General features: G+C 50.7%; 1 long non-coding RNA gene across 1 annotated transcript; it reads left to right on the plus strand.

Moving 5' to 3' along the window:
• Window positions 1-1,124: 1,124 nt before the first annotated feature.
• LOC128772959 (uncharacterized) lies at window positions 1,125-5,175 on the plus strand. Its single transcript, XR_008417095.1, has 3 exons — window positions 1,125-1,245; window positions 2,368-2,518; window positions 3,235-5,175. It is a non-coding gene; the product is annotated as an uncharacterized LOC128772959 (long non-coding RNA).
• The last annotated feature ends 1,750 nt before the right edge of the window (window positions 5,176-6,925 follow it).

The raw sequence follows: 6,925 nt of genomic DNA on the forward strand, positions 1-6,925 counted from the left end.
ACATTTCTGAATTCCGTCTGCTATGCTTCATGCATGAAGAAGCAAGCGGTGACCCAGTCACTGTAAGGTGTGCTTTGGTCTGGTTTCCTCTGTGCGCGGGCGGGGGCGGGGGGTAGAACCTGGGTAATCTATCTGTAATCTACCTGCACTCACCCCAGAAGTGATTCCCACCTGCACACGCTTGCTCCCGGAAGTGGTTCCCCCTGTCCTCACTCTCTCCCGGAAGTGGTTTCCGCCTGCCTGCTCTCAGAGGCGCTGTGTCTCTGTCCTGAGCCGCACGTAGAGGGTTCGCGCCGGACTTGGCAATTCCCGTGCTGCCGAAACTTGGCTGTGACCGCGTGCAATGACTTCATCTCTCTGAGCCTCAGTTTTCTCCTCTGCCAAAGGGACGCAGCCGACAGAGCACGATGGTTAGGCGACTGGACTCTGGCATCACATCACCAGTGTTCAAAACCCTCAGCCCTTCATCTTGCTGACTGATAACCTGGAACGGAGCCTCTCTGAGCCTCAGTTTCCCTCCCCGAAGAGTGGATGACCTCGTAGTTGGTGCCTGCCTCTGAGATACTTTGTTGTGAGGGTTAAGAGCCACGATGCCACAAAGTACCGAATGCAGGGCCTGGCACATGGTGAATGGCAGCAAATGCCAGTTAGGATCACGACAGCCTTGGGACACCTGCCTTCTGAGGGGCAGTGGCGACTGCCAGTGGGCACGAGGGCCTCAAGTCCGAGACTTAGCACTTGCTTCCAAAACTCAGCGCTGCACTCTGACATGGGTCTCCAGGGTAGTGGATCCACAGAAGATCTGGTCCTCACCCACCTATTTTTTTCCCTCGCCTGAGCTCCCTCCTGCCTGCCCTGGAGGCAAGGAGGGGGCAGGGTTGATCTATGGGCCTGGTAACCTGCCTGGGGGAAGGGAGGGGGCCTCTGACCCGAGGGGTAAATCATGGGCTTCCCCAAGGGCCCAGCAGTTCCCTAGGAAAGAAGCCCTGGGCATTTGTTATCTCAATGTTTCCCCTGAGGGGCTGACCACATGATTCATTTCACTCACACTAATTGGATGTAAATTAGATGAGAAATCAGTAATTTGTCCTAAGATTTGTCATTCTGGATGGCTTTCCAGGCAGACCAAAGCAAAGCTGGTCCCAGTGAAGGCGCCCCCAGCCGTAAGGGAGGCACAGGCGGTTTTAGGAGAGGGAAAGGTTTCCCTTGACGACTTCTAAGTTTGCATTCTTCTTAAAAAGGGAGGTAAGGTGGAGAGAGCAAGGGGTGGAGAGAAAGAAAGAGACAGGGGGAAGGATGGAGAGAGGCAGAGAGAGGGAGAAGGAGGGACAGAGGGAAGGAAGGAGGCAGAGAGAGGGGGCAAGGGTGTTGGAGATGGAGGAGAGCACAGCAGAGGAGCATCTGAGGAGAGGGGAGGCAGACAGGGTACATACAAGACTAGGAAGACGGAGCGGGAAAGAACAAGAAAGAAGAGGAGGGGTAACCAGGGTTGGGAAAAGAGGCAGAGAAGAGACAGACCGGTGGTTCTCATTTCTTTGGCTGCTTTTGGCCTCTGGAGGGGTGGGGGAGCCTTCAGGTAATGTTATTTAGTGCCAATAGGAAAAGTGATTACTCCCCACAATAATATGCTAATCAACCCCTTGGGCCCGCTCTGGTCTGGAAGCCAGGCAGCTGGTCTCCGGGAGGTGGTGGCCAGAGGTGGTGGCCGCAGATTTGGCGAGGGGAAGGCACAGGGGAGTGGGGGTCAGGGCTGCATGGGAGGGGTGGTCTGACCCGGGGGGTCTGCCAGGAGAGGAGCAAGTGAGAGCAGCAGGGCTCCCCGTGACCACCCCACCCCCCCGCAGTGCTGCCCCCCCACCCGGGGGCTGGGCATCAGTCGAGGCTCATGTTCTATTTATTAGAGAGACAGACGAAGTCCCCTAAAGAAGGGTAGAAATGTAAATATTTTTTCAAAGGGATCTGAGGCCCGAGTCAAGGGTGTATAGGAATAGATCGAAGGTGCTGAGGTGGCAGATGGAAAAAGATAAAGGGGTCGCTGGCCTGGAGACCCCTCTGGAATAGCTGGATCTTAATTGTGATAGACACAATGCTCCACGCTGGGGCACCTGGCCACCCTCCAGGAGAGAGGCCCTGAGTGTCACCGCCGAGGAAGGAGGGAGCTGCTCTGGACTCCAGGCTGGCTACAGAGCAGAGAGAGCCAGAGGGCTGAGGCCCTGGAGGCAGAGCAGACAGGGCTGGGGTAGCCTACAAGGTCAAGGAGGGGGTCTGAGGTGTTGTGACCTTGCATTTGCAAAGGCTTGTTGCTGCGCTCACTCCTTTGACATCGGACACATATTTATGAAACTCTTACTCTGTGCATGGTGCTAGGTGCTGGATGACCCACAGCCTTGGGTCCCCAAGCTCTGAAGCAGCAGGTCTAGGAGGGGAGGCAGACAGTAATCAAATAACTGTGCACATCCATGTGTGATGATGAACTATGCCAAGTGCCATGCAAGGAAGCTGGGGGCTTTGACAGCAGGTAAGAGCAGCACTGGACTCATCTGGCGGGTGGGGGAGGCTGGGGGGAAAATAATGCTAAGATAATCAATTCAAAGAGATAAAAGGGTAACTGCTTTTGATTCCCACAAGGAGAAGCGTTGACCTTGGCCGCGCAGACCTCTTTGGGTATGCATGTGAATGCGGGGAGGGCGTGCAAGTGAGCCTTTGAAAATGCCTTGTGCATGTTCATGCACGTGTGCTTGTGCATGTGTCTGTGTGGGTTTCAGGTGTGGGGGGGGGGGGTGGCGCTCTTCCCAAGGGTGCGTACTGGTTTTGGGGTGTATTGCAAAGCAGGGTAAGCGGCAGCAACAGGAACCGGTGGGGGGGGGGGGGCGGGCGTAGGCTAAAGACAATCCCCATCTCTGCCTCTTCGTGTCTTCAAATTTGGGAAAGAGAGAGGAAGCAGCCCAGTCTCTGAATTTCCATGACAAACGTCTCCCTGATTCTGTGTATTCTGTTCTTTGCAGTTTATGTTGTTGAAAATGCCCAGGTCATGCTCAGTGGGGGGTTCAGTCTGGGTTCCCCTCCCCACCTTTCTGCAACCTTCTTGCATTTCTTCTTTCTCTTTTCACTCTCCCTCTTTGTTTCATACTCTGTGTTTCATTGAGTGTGTATTAAGTACCCAGCACTGTGTTGTGCCCTTCAAGTATGTAATTCTATTTACTCCTCATGTTAACTCATATCCCCCTTTTACAGATGAGAACATTGAAGCCGAGAGAGGTTAAGTGACTTTCCCAAGGTCTTGCTGCCAACCAGTGCAAGAGCACACTCAAACTTGCCATTCCTGACTCCAAAGTGCCTACTTTTAACCTCTTCCATTCCTTCCTCTCCTCTCTCCCTTCGGTTCTTCTCTTCCTCCTTCTCTCCCTCTCTCTCCCTTCCTGGCTTCTATAGACATGTACAAGCTCACAGTGAACTGGAAGCTGGTTATTCACACTCCGCCATTGCTCTGTGCTTTACACGCGTGTCGTTTCATAACAAGGATGTGATTCACGCTCAACTTTGGAGGACACCTCTATCCGTATAACGTTGCCAAGTTCCTCGGCAAATGTTAAGGTGTTGAGGGAGAATCACTGACATTTCGGAGTTGGGAGTGCACCCTCTTCTTTTCACACAGACGGAATGAGGCCCGGAGAGGAGAGAAGGTTTGTCTGGGATGAGGTGGATCGCCAGCCAAGGAGCGAAGACCAGAAACCGGAAGCCCCCCCCCACCCCCCGTGATCCTTACCCCATTGCAGCCACCACCCAGGGCACACAGCCCACTCTGAGAAATCAGGGAATCCCTTAGAAGACCAGGACACCCCAGGAATGCAATAGAAAGGATTCCTCAGATGGACACAGAACCCGTACCCCGGCATCACAAAGGCACCACCAGCCATTCTAAGAGCCCTGACCCCCACCCCCACCCCCACCCCCACCCCACCCCGGGCCTTAGGCTGCCAGAGGAAGAGTCTCTCTTCAGATGAATATGCTGCTTTGCAAGTGCTGTGGAGAATGACATTTCTACTTAAAGGGGTCGTATTTCTACCCTGTTGAGTAGAGGACAGGAAAAGGGGAACCTGAGGGAGGTAAACATGGCTGAGCCATAAGGGGCTCCCTTTTCCTCCCTCCTTCCCCGCCTCAGGGCCCATGCTGGTGGCGGCTGTGGCTGTTGAGTATTGGCTGAGATTTCCAATACCTTTTGGGGTTACCAGATACGAGAGTCTGAGGCTCCGGAGTCAGGCAGACTTGACTTCCAAACCAGGTCCTGACACCGAAGAGTCTCCGTTTCCCCATCCCTAAAATGGGAATAACAGCCTTACCATGAATTTTTCGAGGGTGTTTGGAGAACAAGCCTGAGTTGTCATAAACACAAAGCAAGCGGTACCATGTCTGGCAAAGTGGGAAAATGGAATGGAATAAGTAAAAGGCCTGCTCCTGGCACGTCCGCAGAGTTACTAGTTGTAAGTTCCTCGTTCTTCTCATTTCCCAGGGTTGGGCCTCGGAGGTGGGTGATTAGGAAAAGAAACTGGGGGTCACTCCTACCTTCACTTTTGAGTCGAGTTCTGAGTTTCTTGTAAATAGCTAAAGTCATTTTTCTAAGACAAATTAATACAATTCAAAAATACCCAAGAGTGTGGAATGGGTTTTTAAAAAATGGAGGTGGAATTCACATTGCATTAATGTAACCATTTTAAAGTGCACAACTAGAGGCGCCTGTGTGGCTCGGTCAGTTAAGTGTCCAACTCTTGATTTTGGCTCAGGTCACGATCTCACAGTTCATGAGATCGAGCCCTGCACTGGGCTCTGTACTGACAGTGTAGAGCCTGCTTGGGATTCTCTGTCTCTCTCTCTGTCTGTCTACCCCTCCCCAACTTGCTCATTTTCTCTCTCTCAAAATAAATAAACATTTAAAACAATAAAGTGTACAACTAAGTGGTATTTAGTGCATTCGCACTGTTGGGCAGCCATCATCTACATTAAGTTCCAAAATGTTCTCATCACTCCAAAAGAAACATCCAAAAGTACATCCCTGTACTTGTCAAATAGTCACTCCTATTCCTCCCTTCCGCTCAAGATTCTGGCAATCACCAACTGCTCTTTGTCCCTGTGGATTTAACTGTTCTGGATACTCCAAATAAATGGAAGCAGACAGTACGTGACTGTGTGTGGCTTCATTCACCTAGCACAATATCAGGGTTCTTCCACCTTGGAGGACGAATCAGCACTTCACTCCCTTTTTATGGCCAAGCAATATTCCAATGTGTGTGTATATGGCACGTTTTGTTTGTCCATGCACATGTTGACGGACATTTTGCTTGTTTCCACCTTTTGCTTTTGTGAATAATGCTGCTATAAAAACCTGTGTGAAAGTATTTGAGTGCCAGTTGTCAGTTCCTTTGGCTATCTACCTAGGGGTAGAACTGTGGGGCTTTATGGAAATTCTCTAGAATGTCTCTCAGGGTTGTTGGGAGCCTCCGTCAGAGCATGGATGGACACAAGGTGTGTGGCTCCAGGCCTAGAAACTAGGTGACACTCATGCACTGGGCATTCCCTTTCCTCTTTTCTTACTTTTCCTCTCATCCAAACTTGTCCTTTCCTCACCTCATTCCTTCCCAAAGTTGGTGTGAACTTACTGAGGTCAGAGGTGCTGTGGGGGGAGCCAGCCACATCGAGCTGCAGTAGACTCCACTGTTATCTGGGGGGGTGGCTCCTCTGGAAACTGGAAGGATTAGTACCCAGTTTGGTGGGGTGTGGGGAATGGGGCCTCCTGGGTTTGCAGGTAGGAGAAGCAGGGAATACTCTAGGCCTTTCTGCTGGTCCAGTTACCAGCCATGGGGTCCCCAAAGGGGATGAGACTATTGACACACTGAATGCCGTCCTTCAGATTTCTAACTTGGCACTGACGATTCACCCAGAGGTTCTAGACCAACAGCTGGATTCAACTGACCACAGGGATTGGACATTTGTGTTCCAGGCTGGTTCCTAGGCCCTCCCAAGAAAATAGAGTTCTAGGCTCGCAAACCTTGTGCCAGAGTTACTATTCTTTTCCTTCTTTTGGTCTTATCTTTGATTCTGTGGTTCAAATGAATCAGTGATCATCTTAAATATATAATATAAAACATATATATAATATATATGTATAACAATAGCTGATTTCTGTTGAGTGCTTACCATGTACGAGGCATGTTTTTTACACTAACTCAATCCTTACAACAACTCTGTTTCATTGGGGGGATTGTGTTCCCCCCAAATTTATAAATTGAAGTCCTAGCTGCTTCATGTGACTATCCTGGGGATAAGGGCTTTGAGTTGATTAAGGCTAAATGAGATTGTAAGTGTAGAACCCTGATCCTGTAGAGATGGTGCCCTTATAAGAAGAAGAGACACCACAGCTGTCTGTCCAACATGTGAAGACATAGTGAGAAGGTGATCGTCTGCTAAGCCAACAGAGAGCCCTCACCAGAACCCAGCTATGCTGGCTCCCTGAGCTTGGAGTTTCAGCGTCCAGAACTGAACTAATAAATTTCTGTTATTGAAGCCACCTAGTCTTTGGTATTTTATGGTGCCCTAAGCCCACTAACACAACTGTGAAGCTGGTACATTTATTATCGCCAATTTACATCTTTTACAGAGATGTTAAGTCACTCAACCAAGGCCACACGGCTCATAAGTGGCAGGACCGGAATTTGGACCCTGGATGTCTGGCTCAAGAGCCTGTGCCCTTAGCCTTGAAGCTCCGGTCACTTTGAGATCCATATTCCAAGGGAGCTCTCCAAGAGATCAAAGCCACTCTCTTTGCCCCCTGCTACAGTGGTGTTGGCCCCTACTTAGCATTTTTTGACCAGGGGAAGTGGAGGAGAAGAGTGAGGGAGTGATCTGCCAGTTATTCCCAACACATACCATG

Source organism: Panthera pardus, unplaced genomic scaffold (assembly GCF_024362965.1).
Source record: "Panthera pardus isolate Hobbes unplaced genomic scaffold, ASM2436296v1 HiC_scaffold_11, whole genome shotgun sequence".
Lineage (NCBI taxonomy): Eukaryota > Metazoa > Chordata > Mammalia > Carnivora > Felidae > Panthera > Panthera pardus.